The following is an 18098-nucleotide window of genomic DNA, read 5'->3' as shown; positions in this document are numbered from 1 at the left end:
AGTAAAGGTTAATGGAGATATTCCTTCAGTTAAACTGGTGAAGTTCCCAGTGACTGGTAAAAGGGAAAACATAACCCCCATTTTTAAAAAGGGAAGAAAAAAAGACCTGGGGAACTACAGGCCGGTCAGTTTCACCTCTGTGCCTGGCAAGGTCATGGAGCAGATCCTCCTGAAAACTATGCTGAGGCACACAGAGGACAGGGAGGTGGTTGGTTACAGCCAACATGGCTTCACTAATGGCAAATTGTGCCTGACCAATTTGGTGACTCTTCATGTTACAGCATCAGTGGATAACGGAAGATTGACTGATGTCATCTACCTGGACTTCTGCAAAGCATTTGACACTGTCCCACACAACATCCTTGTCTCTAAAATGGAGACACATGCATTTGATGGGTGGACCACTCAGTGGATAAGGAATTGGCTGGATGGCCGCACTCAAAGAATTGCCGTCAACAGCTCAGTGTCTGAGTGGAGACCAGTGACAGGTAGGGTCCCTCAGGGGTCCATATTTGGATCAGCACTATTTAACATCTTTGTCAGGGACAGGGACAGTGGGATAGAATTCACCCTCAGCAAGTTCACCAACAATACCAAGATGTGCAGTGTGGTTGACACACTGGAGGGACGGGATGCTATCCAGAGAGATCTTGACAGGTTGGAAAGGTAGGCCCATGAGAACCTCATGAAGTTCAACCACGGCAGGTGCAAGGTCCTGCACATGGGTCGGGGCAATCCCAAACATGGATAGAGGATGGGTGACAAGTGGATTGAGAGCAGCCCTGCTGAGAAGGACTTGGGTGTATTGCTGGAAGAAAAACTGAGTATGAGCCGGCAATGTGTGCTTGCAGCCCAGAAAGCCGATTGTATCCTGGGCTGTATCAAAAGAAGCATAGCCAGCAGGTCAAGGGAGGTGATTCTCCCCCTCTACTCTGCTCTCATGAGACCTCATGTGGAGTACTGCGTCCAGCTCTGGAGGCCCCAACATAAGAAGGATGTGGACCTGCTGGAGCAAGTCCAGAGGAGGGCCACAAAGATGATCAGAAGGCTGGAGCACCTCTCCTATGAATACAGGCTGAGAGAATCATAGAATCATAGAATGATTGAAGATGTTTAGAGGGCTGGAGCATCTCTCCTTTGAGGACAGGCTGAGAGAGTTGGGGCTGTTCAGCCTGGAGAAGAGGAGGCTCCGGGGAGATTTACAGTGGCCTTTCAGTACCTAAAGGGTGCCTACAGGAAAGTTGAGGAGGCACTCTTTATCAGGGAGTGTAGTAATAGGATAAGGGGTAATAGCTTTAACTGAAAGAGTGTAGATTTAGATTAGATATAAGGAAGAAATTATTTACTATGAGGGTGGTGGAACACTTGACAGGTTGCCCAGAGTGGTGGTAGATGTCCCATCCCTGGAAACGTTCAAGGTGAGGCTGGATGAGGCTTTGAGCAGCCTGACCTAGCTGAAGATGTCTCCATGGTAGGGAGTTAGAACTAGATGATATTTAAGGTCTCTTTCAACCCAAACCATTCTATGATTGTGTAAGTGTGGAAGGAAAATCAATGAATCTTTTGATCACTCCTAACTAAACATTTTTCTAATTTTCATTTAAAAAAAAAAGGACTTAATCATATAACTGAAAAGATTTGCAGGCTTAGTTTTGCGACTGTGAATTTATTTTATTTTATTATACTTTATTTTTTACTTTAAACAAAACAGTCATTCCACTGGGCTTAGTTGAACTACTCTTGTTCTTTAAAATATGCATGTCTGAGTTTTTGCAGGATTAATGACAGTTTTGTCATGAAGCTTTTCTGCCATGTGAGCACTCCAGGTGTGATGCCAGCTAGCTCACAGGTCTCCACAGATGACTTCAGAGGCCAGGGTCGCTGGTGACAGTACTTAATTTAACTAGTTTGCCACTCTCCATTTTAATATCAAATCGTGGCCTTTACTCTCAAATACTGAACTAACATTCATTTTAATAACATGAAGGAAATGAAATCATGTCTTTGCTAATTATTTGATTATTAATTCCACATCTGTGGCCAAAGTTTCCTAGCACAATAAATTCAATCTTAACTGTAACACAGAAGTAGTTGGAAAAAATCAGACCTGGGCTGCAGGGATTAGCCAAGAGTGCCGGGGCTGGAGGCCTCCTCTTTCCACAGCCCCCATGGGAAACAGCAGGAGCCACCTGAAGGAGTGGTTTTGGCTGCCCCTTGGAAGCTTCCCAGCTCCTTCTGTGCATTCAGGACCAGTGTGGACAGACCTCAAAGGCTGTAAATCATAGCTTCATCTGCTCTCTCCTCCCTGTTCTCTCAGGCCTCTGACTGAGTCCCTTGCTATTAAAAATTGAAAGACCTGTGAGAAACTTCATCACTTGCTTAATTCTGGCATGTTGAGTTTTTGCTTCTTGTACTAATAGCTCTTCTACCTCTCTCCATCCTTCTTCACTCCTTCAGTCATTTCATATCAATACCTCCTCTATCGACACAGAAAGAGAAAAATAAACATGCTTAATTTAAAATTTAAGGAAAACGATTAGCTATTTTTTTGTGTGTGTGCGTGTGTCAGAAGGGTAATAAAGTGACTGTATTCCCACTGTTACCTGATTTTGCTTTGTCTACCTCCCCTCTCATCTTTTGGTCATGTTTTGGCTTTTTGGTATCTTTGTGCTTCTAAATGCTTTATGAGGGCCTGTTGTGACAGGATAAGGGGTAAATGTTATAAAATAGAAGCAGGTAGGTTCAGATTGGATATAAGGAAAAAATTTTTTACAATGAGGGTGGTGCAACACTGGAACAGGTTGCCCAGAGAGATGGTAGATGCCACATCCCTGGAAACATTCAAGGCCACATTGGACAGGACTCTGAGCAACCTGATCTGGTTGGAGATGTCCCTGCTCCTTGCAGGGGCGGGGGCTGGGCTTAGATGATGTTTAAAGGTTCCTTCCAACCCAAACTATTCTATGATTCTGAAGAACTATGGTTGAGTATTACTGCAGTAACAGTAAAAATTGTACCAGTAGGTTTTGTTCCAGTGACTCCAAATATTCTTATTCAACTACAGGCCGGTCAGCCTCACCTCTGTGCCTGACAAGGTCATGGAGCAGATTCTCCTGGAAACCATGCTAAGGCACATGGGAAGCAAGGAGGTGGTTGGTGACAGCCAACATGGATTCACCAAGGACAGATCGTGCCTGACCAATTTGGTGGCCTTCTATGACAGGGTGACAGCATCAGTTGACAAGTGACAAGCAACGGATGTCATCTACCTGGACTTGTGCAAGGCTTTTGACACTGTCCCACACAACATCCTTCTCTCTAAACTGGAGAGGCATGGGTTTGATGGACAGACCACTCGGTGGATAAGGAGTGGGCTGGATGGCCACACTCAGAGAGTGGTGGTCCACAGCTCAATATTCAAGTGGAGACTGCTCAAGAGTAGCGTCCCTCAGGGGTCTGTGCTGGGCCCGGCCCTGTTCAACATCTTTGTCAGCAACATGGACAGTGGGATAGAGTGCACCCTCAGCAAGTTCGCTAACAGCACCAAGCTGTGTGGTGCTGTCGACACGCTGGAAGGAAGGGATGCCATCAGAGGGACGTGGACAGGCTGGAGAGGTGGGCCCGTGCAAACCTTATGAAGTTCAACCAGGCCAAGTGCAAGGTCCTGCACCTGGGTCATGGCAATCCCAGGCACAAATACAGGCTGGGCGGAGAACGGATTGAGACCAGTACTGAGGAGAAGGACTTGGGAGTGCTGGCGGATGAGAAGCTCAACATGAGCAGGCAATGCACCCTTGCGGCCCAGAAGGCCAACAGCATCCTGGGCTGCATCAAGAGGAGCACGGCCAGCAGGTCCAGGGAGGTGATTCTGCCCCTCTACTCTGCCCTGGTGAGACCCCACCTGGAGTACTGTGTCCAGGTCTGGAGCTCCCAGCATAAGAAGGACATGAACCAGTTGTAGAGAGTCCAGAGGAGGGCCACAAAGATGGTAAGAGGGCTGGAGCACCTCTCCTGTGAGGACAGGCTGAGGGGGTTGGGGCTGTTCAGCCTGGAGAAGAGGATGCTCTGGGGAGACCTGATAGCAGCCTTCCAGTACCTCAAGGGGGCCTACAAGAAAGATGGGGAAAGGCAGTTCAGTAGGGCCTGTTGTGACAGGACTAGGGTAATGATTTTAAAATAGAGGGAGGTAGATTCAGATTGGATATTAGGAAAATTTTTTTTACACTGAGGGTGGTAGAACACTGGAACAGGTTGCCCAGAGTGGTGGTGGATGCCCCATCCCTGGAAACAGTCAAAGCCAGGTTGGATGAGGCTCTGAGCAACGTGATCTGGTTGGGGATGTGTATTGCTCCTTGCTCCTTGCAGGGGGTTGGACTAGATGACCTTTGCAGATCCCTTCCAACCCTAACCGTTCTATGATTCTATGATTTATTGTGAGCTAATGGTATTTAAACTAGTTCAGACTGAGCAGCAGGCTCCAAAGCAGCCTGTCAGGCTTCAAGTCAGGCTCAGCTGATGAGCCATTCCCTTTAAGCCTTACAGCTGGTAGTGACTGACACAAATCAAGTGCTAAGGTAACCACTTAAACCTTAGAGAACCCTAGTAGGGCTTCCTCCAATGTAAATTTATATAGTCTTTTAGCATGTAGAAAACCCTTTGTAATTTTTTAAGTTCTGAACTATTTTAACTATTTCAGTGCTGTTCTTAGGCCTACATATATGCTCTCATTTGATGCATCCCTTGGACAAATTACATAATCCTCTGTTTAAATGCTTCTTAGTTCCACCTTAGCCTGAAGATAAAGTTCTTTTATTATTATTATAATACACAAGCTTTGCACCCGGACAGGCTTCAGCTTTTTTCCAGAGCATCCTATCTTTTCACCTCAGTTTGTTCATTTATTTATTTTAACACTAATGACAAACATTGGTGTGTGCATTTTGGAATGTGACAGGTAGTGCTCAGCAGCCTCCCTCTCACCCCCCCTAAACGTCCATGCATTTTCTTTACTCTCTGCAGAGCTGAAGTCAACTAGATGGACACTGTTTCTACACATTTGTCTAATACTGGTGCTTGTTTTCTGATTAAGTCATGCAAGCTCAAGCAAGTACATTTCAGCTAAAAAGTCAGACTCCAAAAAAAGCATGCACATTACATTTACGAATGGAACCGAAAACTATCCCAAGTCCAGTTTCTGCATTACATCAGCAGCCTTTGAGCTTCGACGTCCTGACATTGCTCTGCTAGCTTATCAGCAAAGCATTGCTTACCCTGAGCCAGAGAAATTTCATACGGACACTTACGTGTGCTAAATTAGTGCACAGTTGAATCTACAGTAAACAGGCATTCTTAGATGTTAAGTTGATCCTAAGAAGCTTGCTACAGGGTTTTTTTTTTAAAGAAATGAGGATGATAATTACCAGTACTGGCTGTCATTCTGTGCACGCAGGAGGATGGGGCATATGAACAGGGCACTGTAAAATGCTGCTAAGAGATAGGAAGTGTGACGAGCAAAAGACGTGTTGGAAAACGTACACTGGGAGCCTAAAGTGAGAAGAAGAGGTGAGTAAATGAGATACAGGAGCACAGAGATGAAAAGACTGCAAAGTCATAAGAGGCAAAGCCAAGTAAAATGTTGCAACAGACTAATGGTGTTTAGAGGATGGAAAGGCAGCTCCTTTGTCTCAAAAAGGCAGGGGATTAAAATAGTTGTCCTCCAGCAACAATAGGAAATATCTCACATGTAGTTAAGCCTGTATTTTGACCTTTAAAAGTTACTTCATTTTAGGGAGCATTGGCTCAGGAAGAATAGTTGCAAAGGTAAATTGAGGCTGCACAAGCATTGATTTTTAAAAAATCTTAAGATTTTGAAGCCAGTCTTTTTGGGGGGTACTGACTAGTTATTTTCACTTGGCTAGTTTGGCAATATTATTTTCTGAAATCAGTACCCATGAATGCCATTACAGGGACAAGTAGTGTGTAAAAGATCTGAAAAAGCATTTTCTTAGCATCTGTTCTTTCATTTCAGTTTTTTTTTTCTGCAGTTTGTGACATGCTGTTACTCCTGCGAAAAGTGGAAATATTACTACTAAATTAATGTTCTTCTATAGCAGACACCTTCTGTCTGGTTAACCTGTTAAGAAAAACATGATGATACACCATCATGCTGCTAAATATTTCTTCCTACATTAGCTTTCCAAAGGTAAAAATAGATAAATTTGTTCTCATAGCATCAGGATTGCTGAAGTTCAGTTTCCTACATAGTTTTGCTGGAAGCCTCTTAAACACTCTGCCACTAGTTATTTTCACCTCATAAAGCTGGCATATAATATTTTTACTCTAGCTCCCAGAAATGCTGCTGTTAGGGGCAGGTTGGTGGGCTGTACAAACACTGACCTGCCAGGTGCCTCATGGCTGCTGGCCTTGCCAAATGGGAAGGGTCAGGACTGAGTTTCGTCCAGTTTCTCCCAGCATGGGATAGAGTAGAATCTGTAGATCTATTTTCTGAGTCTAAAAGAGCCACTATCAACCTACTTGTTTTGATTTCTTCCCTACTCTGTCATTTGATGGTCCTGATCTTGGATACTGTGCCAGTATTTTTCTGTCCAGCCATAAAATAAGTGTTGGTTACATCTCATATATGCTCCCAGTAGCTTTTTTTTTCATGAAACAGACACCTTTGCAAAATTGCAACTGCAATAACTCAAAATGCTTCCTCACACCCTTCCTGCAATTTTGGCACTAGCTGGTGTTCAGCACTACAATTTCTTTAATGACTATACAGTAGTGATACTTGCTAGTTACATGCCTATAGATATACATATAGGTATTTTAAAATGCCAGAAAATGAGATGCATTATTTCCTTCTTAACCTGTCCAGAGAAGTTACAATATGAGTTTTCGGGGGTGGGGGGGCGGGGGGAAGGCTTTTCTGTATCCTCGAAACAGCAGAGGCAGGACTGGCAGAAACCACCTGTCCTTAAGGGTAGTTTTCCATGATTACGCTTCACATGCTATAGAAACTTGGTGCAGAAGGCTTGACAGTTTTATGCTTAGTTTGCTTTGGACTGATCTAAGAACTCCAATTTTCTCTTATTTGAAAATCCACTCTCAGATCTCAGACTGACTTTGAGACAATATTAGAGTCCCCTGGGGAGGCTTCATGAAAATCCTGAGCTGGTTTCCCTGTTCTCCCTTTACTATTCGAACAACTACTGGTTAGAAAAGGACTTGTATGCCAGGTTGCAGTCCCTGTCTGGGTATACCTACTCACACAAACACACCTTACGGAAAAAAAAATATTCAGGCTACTTGTAACATTACGCATTCAAAATTTCAGTGCAACTTTTCTATTCTCAGGCACTGCCAAGCAGATTTACCAGAGCAATAGAGAAGGCTAAGAGAATGGTACCTTCCCCAAAATAGCAGTCTGCAATGGTAGCAGCGTGCTACCATCCACAACGCAGCTGCTCAGCCCTGCAGCTATCACACAGCTACATCCCTCTTCTGCTTTCAATTATTTCTGATAGCTCTTAAATGCTACTCAGCCTCTGCCTGCCTACCACTGTATTCACTAATTCTTTAGTTGTCTTTGTCAAATCGTCTCCTAAGAAGGCATAAACACATGCCAGTAAGGACAAAAAGCCAACAAGCACTGGAGAAAGTCAATGCTTGGCACGCTACCTTCTAAAATGTTTAAATGCACCCAGAGATGGCCCCAAGCCATTTGCTTCCTCTTGAAGCATAAAAACAAGCAAACACTGCAAAACCTCTGGCTTTCCCTTTAATCCTTTTCTCTTTTGGGGGAACAATAATCACTGGGCTCTTCTTTCAGCGAAAGGACAAGAACTCCTACAGTGCTTACACGCACCCGCGAAGTCTAATTTTTCCTTCTCTCTCATTTAGTTCTTCCCTCCCCTCTATACTGCTTATGAGACCTCCAGGGTTCATGTCGCATCTGTGTCTTGTCTGTACACACAGAGTCCTTGTCTAATAAAAAAGGTGCCATATTTAGTCACTTTTCAGATAGGGTTGTGCTTTAATTATTAGTATAAACTGGAATTTTATTTGGTGTAGAGTGAAAAGATCATACTTTGAAATTAACTGCTAAGTAAACTAATAACTTCATAGATTTCCTAAGAATGAAGCCTAGAGACTTAATCAAAAGGGCCAACACCAGAGAAATTACTTTTTATGTTTTGATTAAATCTGTTTGAACCCAGACAAGGAAAATGCAATATATATTGAGGGAAGAATCCAAGAGAAGAACATTGATTTTGCATCCTATAATAAAAAAAAAATTTAAAAAAACCCCAGAAAATGTGGAAAAATTTATTTTTGGATGAAATTGGCTGAAGAGGAATAATCCTGACATCTCCAAGGAATTCATCCTCCCACACACCCCCAAAAAAAAGAAGACTGAGAAGGAAAAAAGTGTAAAGTAATTATAAAGGAAGCATTATTGTGTGAGAACTTGTAAATATAAAACATTCTAGTATTGACAACATGATACCTTACACTTATAAGAAAGCATATAATAGAATTAATGTATATTTTTGTAGTAGTTACGTCCTAAAATCCTGTCATTAAGTATTTCCCTGAACTACTGAGAAAGTACATAAATATGTAAACTAAATTTTTCTGAAAGCATCCTGCTGGCTCTTTGAGTTTGCAGATGAACAGAGAAGTACATATAATCATATGTGAGTATTCTAAAAGTCAAAGAGAGCCTAATTGTCTATGAATATACATGACAACAGAATTATCTCTAATGCTTATTCTTCTGACATTCCCTACAAAAAACAGGTTGAAAGAATATTAAATATGCGAAGTTATGCTTAGAATTCCAAAAACGCTAGAATTAAACTTTGATTTTAGACTTTGAGTTGCCTCAGTAGCTCATCTATTATGCCAAAATCTTTACACACAAAAGGTGGGGTTAGGGATAGAGGGACACCCTCACACCTCACCATTTATAATTACCATAATGTCTTTGCTGTTCACACCAACAGCAACATGCCATGTCAGCGTCCTGCAACTAAGGGTAAGACACAGCAAAATAGTATCATGTACCTAAAGAGGCAAAGGGTAACAAGAAACAATAGCTAATGAAAAACTTGTTACATGTAATAAATTTTGATATTTTATTTTCTACTTTTCCTATCCTTGAAGCTACACCTGCTACAAAATTGTGTGCCAAGATCCTCACCATTAAAAAGCATTAGACCTGCTGCTGATGAGACAATTTATTTCTGCTTATCTGCTTTTAGCCTTTGCTTTAGGACATATTCTCTCCCTCCTACTACAGGCCTCTTAATTCTTATTTGCAGGCTTCTTTATTCTTATTTCTAGAAACTGGCATGTTCATGCTGCTTTTTTCCCCCTTCTCAGGATTTTGCTCTCAAATACCCAGTGAATAACGGTGAGCAGGGGGAATCAGTCAAGTGCCTGACGGCTCTGTCAGCCTGTGTTGTGGCTTTAGTAGGAGGAAAGCTAAGTCTTCCTGTGAGCTGCACGAGCATCCCCCAATATGCAAGCCAAGACCCTAGCTGCTGGTTTTGGTAGATACTGCATACTCACTTTCACAACATTTATGTTCCTGTGAGGATCCAACTGCCCTTCCATGACTCCCTTCCCATTGCCTGGACAAAAGCTACCCACAATTTGAGCCAAATTCCTTCACTTCTGTCCACTGTGAGACTATGAATGTATACACTTATAGAAGTTGAGTGCTTTTGGACTGCATGCTAAAATTGCTCCTTGCCTCTGTGCAGCCACTGAACATAGCTTGGAGGTTGTACTTGGTGAATAGTCACAGAGGTAACAATAATGCCTGATCCTCAATATCATGAAGCTCAGAGAGGACCTTTGCTGTGAAATGTCTGCTTTTAAGTAGTGTCTTATAAACTTGTAATAATTATCCAGTTACAGATGAAGTTAAATACTCTCACCAAGGTGCAGAGCATGGGAATCTAAATTTTTTGATCTTCTGTTGGCTTAGTGTGTAATCCTGGAAAAATCTTTACACTTCCTCATGCTTCTGTTCTCCTGTCTTCAAAAACTGTGTTTGTTCTCCTTTGGATGATAACAGTGTATTTGAATAGACACTAAAGTTGGCAGTGAGCAACTTGCACAATCTAGATCTTACTGTTCCCCCTACATCTTGCCAAAAATAAAAGTTAAAACATGCTACAGTTACTTGAAATAACTTCTAATTTGTGATACATCCACTTAATCACGGTCATTTTAAAATGCTTTTGTCTAAAACCTTACATGAAATTCTGTACAAGGGATGTCTACGTTCAGAAATTATACCCTTGTTTTTCTTACAAGTGATGGAAAGTAAGACTGCATTCTTACCACATATATCTTGCAAAATATGGTCCAAGTACTGAAGTGCAGTAGGATTTCTCTGGTCCACAAAGATAAAGAAAATACCTCAGCCAGCATGACAGTGCCAGTTACTTAATGCTCAAAAGCACCAATATGCAGTAAATATAAGGCCTGAAACAAAAACTGGTGATCAGAGAGAACATAGGGATAGCTCACACAACTGGAGCACTGCAATGGGCAGATGCAGGGTCTGTAGGAAGGACAGGCTGGGAAGGTGAGGAGGGGTTATCATCTTTTATGTGAGAGAGCAGTGGGGATACATGGATCTCTGCCTTGGGATGGATGATGAGGTGGCTGGGAGCTTATGGGTAATGATTAGCAAGCAGACCCTGATATTAGGAAATGTGTTTATGAAGGGTTAGGAAAGTTAACTCTGGTGAGGGATGCGGGGAGTAAAAGAAAGTTTTCTACAGGTATACCAGCAGGAAAAGGAAGACTAGGAAGAATGTGGGCTTGCTGCTGAATGGGTCAGGGATTTAGAAGTAAGGGACATCAGAAAGGCTAAGGTAGTCATCAATGCCTTCTTCAGCTCAGTTCTTGGAGGCAAAGCAACCCCAGGTCACTAAGACCAGGGGGAAAGACCAGGGCAAGGAATATTTACCCTTGGTGGAGGAGGATCAGGTTAGAGAACATTTAAACAAACTGGATATTCATATATCCACAGGGCCTGACAGGTTGCACTCACGAGTGCTGAGGGATCTGGTGGATGTCATTGTGAGGCCACCCTCAAGTATCTTTGAAAGGTCACTGCAAGTGGGAGAAGTTCCTGAAGACTGGGAAAAAGCAAATGTCATCCCTATCTTCAAGAAGGGCCCAAAGGAGGATCCAGAAAACTACAGAATGATCATCCTTCCCTCAGTTCCAGAGAAGATGACTGGGAGCAAATAATCCAGAACATTATTTCCAGATATGTTGAGGTGCCTGGGTGTAGTCAGCATGGATTTATGAAGGGTAAATCATGTGTGACGAACATGATAACCTTCTATAATGAAATGACTGCCTTGGTGGATGAGTGGAAAGTAGTGGTTGTTGTTTATCTTAACTTCAGCAAGGGTTTTAACACTGTCATCTGTTACATCCTCAGACAAATTCATGAAGCATCCACTACAAAAATGGAGGTGGATTGAAAACTGGCTGAACTGCCAGGCCCAAAGCACTGTGGTCACTGGCACATAGCCCACCTGGTGTGGTCACCACTGGTACGGTCCATGGATTGAGACTAAGTCCAGTACTGTTTAACAGTTTCATTAAGGGCCTAGAGGTGGTGGGACAAGAGTGCGACCTTAGCAAATCTGGAGGTGGTACAAAACTGAGATGAGTGCTGCTATTCAGAGGGACCTGGACAGGCTGGAGAAACAGGCCAACAGGAACATAATGACATTCAAGAAAAGAAAATGCCATCTCCTGCACCTGGGGAGAAATAACCTCCCATGCCAGCACAGGCTAAAAGCCAACCAGCTGGAAAGCAGCTTTGACAAAAAAAGCCTGGAGGTTCTGGAGGATGAGTAGACCATGAGCCACTAATGTGGCCTTGCAGCAAAGGCCAACAGCCTCTCAGGCTGCATTAGGAAAAGTGTTGCCAATAAGCAGGGGAATGTCATCCTTGCTCTCTGCTCAGCCCTGGTGAGAGACATCTGGAGTACTATGTGCAGTCCTGGGCTCTCCAGTGCAAGGGAGACATGGACACACTGGAGTGAATCCAGCAAAGGACCACAAAGGTGATTAAGAGACTGAAGCATCTCTCATTCAGGGGAAGGCTGGGAGAGCTGGAAGTCTTTAGCATGGAGAAGAGAAGGCTCAGGGAGATTTTATAACTGTATATAAATACCTGATGGAGACAGTAAAGAAGATGGACTCTGACTCCTCTCAGTGGTCCCCAGTGACAGGAGAAGTGGCAATGGGCACAAATCAAAATACACTAAATTACATTTAAACATAAGAAGAAACTTTTTTTTTTTACAGTGAAGGTTGTTGAACACTGGAACAGGTTGCTCAGAGAAGCTGTGAAGTCTCCATCCCTGGAAATACTCAAATTTGACTGGACACGGCCCTGAGCAACAAACCTACTGCGGCTGACCTGTTCCGGGCAGGGGTGGGACTGGGCGCTCTCCAGAGGTGCCAGCCAGTCTCGATGCTTCTGCAGTTCAGTGGTTGGAACCTCAGTGAGACCGATGGTAGCACAGCACAGTCGCAGGAAAGAAAATTGGCCACACTATGCTGCTGTCAATATGGTCTCAGCAAGGAAGAACAGGATCTGAAATTTGTATTTAGAAAACAACATATCTAAGGACATATAAAATGTAAGTTTTCTGGAAGTTATGTGCTAAATTACCAAACTTTATTTATTTTTTTTTTCACTGGCCTAAACTTAATAACATGAAGTGATAAATGCAGATATGCTTTATTATTCTTGAGAAGGCAGACACACATAAAGATTAACATTGCAAGCAATCTTTTGCCAAGAATATGTAGTTTATTTACAATCTTTATTATCCACATTAGCACCACCTCTTTCATCAACTATTAGTTCAAATGTGGCCTCTTATAAAGTCATTTCCTCTAGATAGAGAATAAGATTACATTACAGTAAGAAACCTGTAATTAACAATGCATATCTTCATCTAACAAAAAAAATCCCGTATGAGTAATCAATTGCTTTAATTTATTTCTAAGCACATTATTTCCTCATTTCAGTAATTTAATTATTTCAATTAATTACTCAGCATAGTGAGTTCAGTTCAAAGGCCTTTAAATGATCTTTTTTAAAAAACTCTCTTTGATTTTTCATTATCTTTTCCATAAGATTTCATGACTCAAATGTTTAAAGTGCAGATTTTTAAGCCAGTGAGATATTTTTCTGATAAGTCTCTATAGAAGGAAAAAAATAAAATAAAACAGTGCCTACACTAGAAATCAGTAACACTTAATTCCAGAATAGCAACAGATTTTAAGCTTTAATATATAACAGGTTTTGAGTTTGACAGATTTGATTGTACAAATTAGGAAAGAAATGAAAATACACATGAGCAACTTGAATAAATGTTTCCTCTCGGCTCACTGCAATGGGGGAAAAAAATGTCACACAAAACTGTACATATTTATACCAAGAGCAGGCCACCATGCCCTTGACTGTATAATACAACTCCCATTGCAAATTTGTTTTTTCATAACATTGTATGTTCTTGCCTAACTGACTCAATATACAAAGCATTATATCACACACAAAAAAAGGCTGTTGTTTACAAACACGAAGCCTACCAAAAGACCCTAGACTGGTCTACTCTAATCCAGCCTAGTGATGAAGTATCCCCGTTTGACTTCAACAAAGAAGCCAATTCTGTGTAAACAAGGGGATAATTTGGTTTATAACTGTATGCTGAATTTAAATTAAGATCTACTAGGCATATGTTCTTGAGGGTGGATAGTTGTATTAGAGAAGATCTCCATTAGATGTTTAAAATTCATCTGCAAAATTACCCACTCATGGAGTAGGTAGTACAGTTCTGACAGAGTACTGTGTGTTGCAGTCTCAAAAAAACCCCCATTTTTCTACTACTTCAGCTATCTGAACTTTTTTTTTTTTTCCAGAAAGGGCAATGCTCACTTGGTTTTCACAGCAGTTGCAAAGTCCAGACACAGTCTGGTGAAGGCAAGGACTTGCACTAACTCTGCAGGACACCAGAGTGCAGAAAGTGACAATTAATTACTTTATCCTTTGTCACTGTCTGGAGTGGATAGATTTAATCAGAACAGATCAAGGGGATAATTCCATCCAACCCACAGGCTTCTTTGCCATGGTCTTTGATCATAAAAGAGAAATTTTAAAGCCTCATATGTGGCCAGACAGCTGAACATCTTCTCTGGTCTCTGTACAAAAGCCAGTGCTTAGACTCAGAAACCTCTGGCCACACCTACAAAGGTCATCACTTTGGCACTGTTACCTGACATTAGAAAGTTGGAGCAAAATTATTTTTGTAGAAATTGTTTGAATGACTATGCTAACTCTGGTTAAACAACTACAAACCCTGAATTCAATAATCAAAGGAATTTCTTCCAGGATTTTGGTCATTTTCCTAAAGAAATGTGGATTCTCAGTGGCTGGTAAAATCTCAGATTTTGCATGGAAACCAAACAAATCTGTGTTTGTTTATTTAAGATACAATGTGGCTTAACATATGCCTACTCAGTGGTTTTTTCGTTTCTTATATCAGATACTGAAGAATGATTAATTTCTTTCATACTGGATTATTTTTACTCATTATATAGGTAACGTTGCTCTAGGAATATATCTCGGTATCATTTTAAAAATCATTACTGATACTTCTGTGTATGATACTGGTTTATTACAAACTCAGTGTAACCAAACTGTAAGATACTTTAAATACTGATTAACATGTCAGGCTTCTAAATTATCTATGGATATGCCTAATACAGCATTTTAGTGCATATGAACAGTGCATTACCAAGGCAAATCTCTTATCAACTCCACTTACCATGATTTGATTCTCTTCATGATGCAATCCTGGTACACACAAACTTCATGTGCCTTTTCAAGGCACTTTTCCAATGCAACCGAACTGGAAGATGCATGCCATGAGTGCACATAATATGTTCCCATTGCTAATGTAGATGCAAGAGCCTCAACTCACTAACTAGGCTGCACCCCCTTATGTCCTCCCTTACATATACTAGTATTTACCAATTAGGTAAGTAATAAATAACTGATATACTTAAGCAGAATTGTGTGGTGGTCTCCGTATTTACTACAGTATTCAAAAGAACCCTGACAAGCAGCCAGACAGCATAGCCTCTGGATCTGTACTAAGTTGCCTACCCCTTAACATAACTTACCAACAAGCTCCTTTGTACTACTTGATGATACTGGTATAGGAGCGGGCACAGGAGCTAGCTTTGACTCCTCTGCTGGTACCGATGTTATGCTGTGGTTTCAGCTTCAACTGAAATGTCTTTCCTACCTCTCTGCTTTATGGTACCTGTATCACCTTCCGAGTCCTCTCCCCAGTAGCTGGTTGAGGATGCCCAGCTTGCTCTGGATTGTGCTTGATCAAAGCCCTCCCTACCTTGACTTTGCCTGCCATACTTTGTGCCATGATCAAGGAACATCAGCTGGTCCATATGACTGCCTGAGCCCCACAGTCCTGCCCCATCTCCTGAACTATCGAAGTGAGCACGTCCAAAAGGCAGAGTCTCCCAGCTTCTCTGGTGCTGTATTGTTTGTATGTTGTCCTGAAAACTGCTTGAACATGAAGTCCAGCTACCACGGCCACTACCAGCTGCATCGAGCGAAGCTCTGTCCCCCTGATCCTGTGAGAGTTCTTCTGTAATAGGAGAAGAAAGCACAGTTGCTCCAGCATACAGGCCTCTGGTCTCTGACAATGGTGCGTATGAGCTAGATGCACATTGAAGAGGGAAAAAAAAAAATCCAGCATTGGAATTGGAGATCATTTACAGGACACATGAAGAATTTAACAGTCAAGAGAAAAGCAAACATACTGGTGGGTTGGATGAGATGACCTTTAAAAGATCCCTTCCAACTCAAACCATTCTATGGCTCTACAATCAACGTCTATACATATCTCTTTTGCTTTCTCGCCCTCATCATAAGCCCTGACAAGAACAGAAAAGACAGAAACCAATGGGACTCAATTTCAGAGAAAGCAAAACTGTTACATGTTTTTCATGTAACAGTTGCCAGACAGTTGGCTCTTCTTGACCAAATATGTTGCAAATGCAAAGCTTATACATGAGTTTAAGGGGAGACTGGACAAATTATTCAAAAAGTTTCTCTGAAGGTTATAAAAAAGCCAAATCATGAAGAGTTCAGAAAATATATTCATGAATACATACGTATATTTTAAATTTCTGCTAAGGCCTGAATTAGGTTTGATTCATTCTTTCCACATAGATAGACACATAAAGTTCCATGATTTGAGACCGCAAATCAGCAGCCCAGTGCATTTATCCTTCAACTTTACATTTACCACAGCTCACTCTGTTCATCTTGCCAAGCAAATAAGCACGCAAGTGATAACTGACACAACAGGAAAAAAAAAACAGTACAGTATCAAGAAGTAAAAAACTTAAGATCAGCTCTTTCTGTTGTGACACGGGTGAGATGAATGTTGCTAAAGCTTTCCCATGGGACTGAGTCACATTGCTCCAGCAACAATTTTCTGGCAAAACTAGTCAGGGTGTTTCCAATACCTTTTTTTTGTCCTTTACTTTGTTCACATGAAATTTAAAAGTCAATGAAAACACAGATCCTCAAACCTTTCAATGTACTACCAGCTAAATAAAAGTACCTCTGTTTGCTGGACAGACAGAATGCAAGATGCTTATCAAAGTATCTTTTACCTTCAAATTAACTGACTGCCTAAATGTATTGCTATATATTGTTATTAAATTAGATTCCTTCTGTTTGTGTCTCATCTTAGTGTTTCTGATTTACAAGGCTACTCTTGTGAGGCAGGTGAGTGACTGTCAGCTCTTAAAACACCCAGGCATGCACCAAGGTTGAAGATCCCAGCAGAGCAGTTACAAGTTTAACATCTCAGGAAGATTAGGTTCCACAGTAGGAAAGCAGCAAGACATAGCTTCAGCTGTAGAAGTGCACAGTCTTATTAATTCAAGACTGTTCTGTTACAGACTTCAAGCTCCGTCAGTTACAATTTCGTTTTTATGTACTTACAGATTTTTCGCTATTTTGTGTAAATAGTTGTTATGGCTATGATGGTTACATGGGGCCTTGAAAATCACGGTAAATCTGCTAATGTTTTGAAAACGCTTCCATGGTATGCAAGAGCAATTTCGATCTGCTCCTGTAGGGAGTCGTGGTAGGGTATGTGAGGCAAATGTCAGGTGCTTATAGCGACAGGTGTAAGGAAGACGTCAATATTGTTAAAACCATTCATTGGTAACAGAACCTGTGAGGATACAGACCAGTACTTAGGAAACGGTCATGAGGGAATTACGTGGTTTACATAGATTACAGGGGAGCATTACTAGCTGCACGGACAGCAGCAGCTGTGTGCGAAGCTGTGGAGGTACTTTGCAGGTTAATGAAGAGCTGCAGATGGGACACCCTGGGACTAGAGATACACTGCAGCGGCCGTTACATGTGCCGGCATTGTACATCGCCGGAAAACCACCTACACCGCCGTGTCACCTGTCCCCAAGTACACACCTCGAACGAACTGAGACACAAACGGCCAGGGGGAGAGCAGCCGGTTTTTACAGCTGTCTGTCAGCACCGCACACACGGCCTCCACGGCCCCACCGCCTGCGCAGGGGTCGAGGCCCGTCGGTGCGGGATGGCCAACTGGACCCACGGCGGCCACCGAATGCCCCAGAGCCGTGGCTCCGCCACAGCGTGGCCTGGCGCCTCTCCACCGGAGGAGCCTGCGCCGGGCAGGGCCACTGCGGAGCCGCGGGCCCGGCCGCCGCCGTCGCTCCCGGCTTAAAATGGCGGCAGGCGGGCAGCTCCCCCACCGCCAGCGGCTCCTCGCTGCCATTTTCCCAGGGAAAGAGGCGTGGGGCGCCTGCGACAGGCGGCGGTGGGAGGGGGAGCCCTCCCGCCGCCGGGAGTAACTTCCTGCCTGTACCGCCCGCCGGCGGGCGCTCTGCGACCCCTACGGCGGCGGCCAGCGCGCGGCAGCCCGGCCCCCGCCTCCCCGCCCGCCGGAAGT

The sequence above is a fragment of the Chlamydotis macqueenii genome, chromosome Z (genome assembly GCF_036417535.1).
Source record: "Chlamydotis macqueenii isolate bChlMac1 chromosome Z, bChlMac1.mat, whole genome shotgun sequence".
Classification (NCBI taxonomy): Eukaryota; Metazoa; Chordata; class Aves; order Otidiformes; family Otididae; genus Chlamydotis; species Chlamydotis macqueenii.
This window is presented reverse-complemented; position numbering follows the sequence as displayed.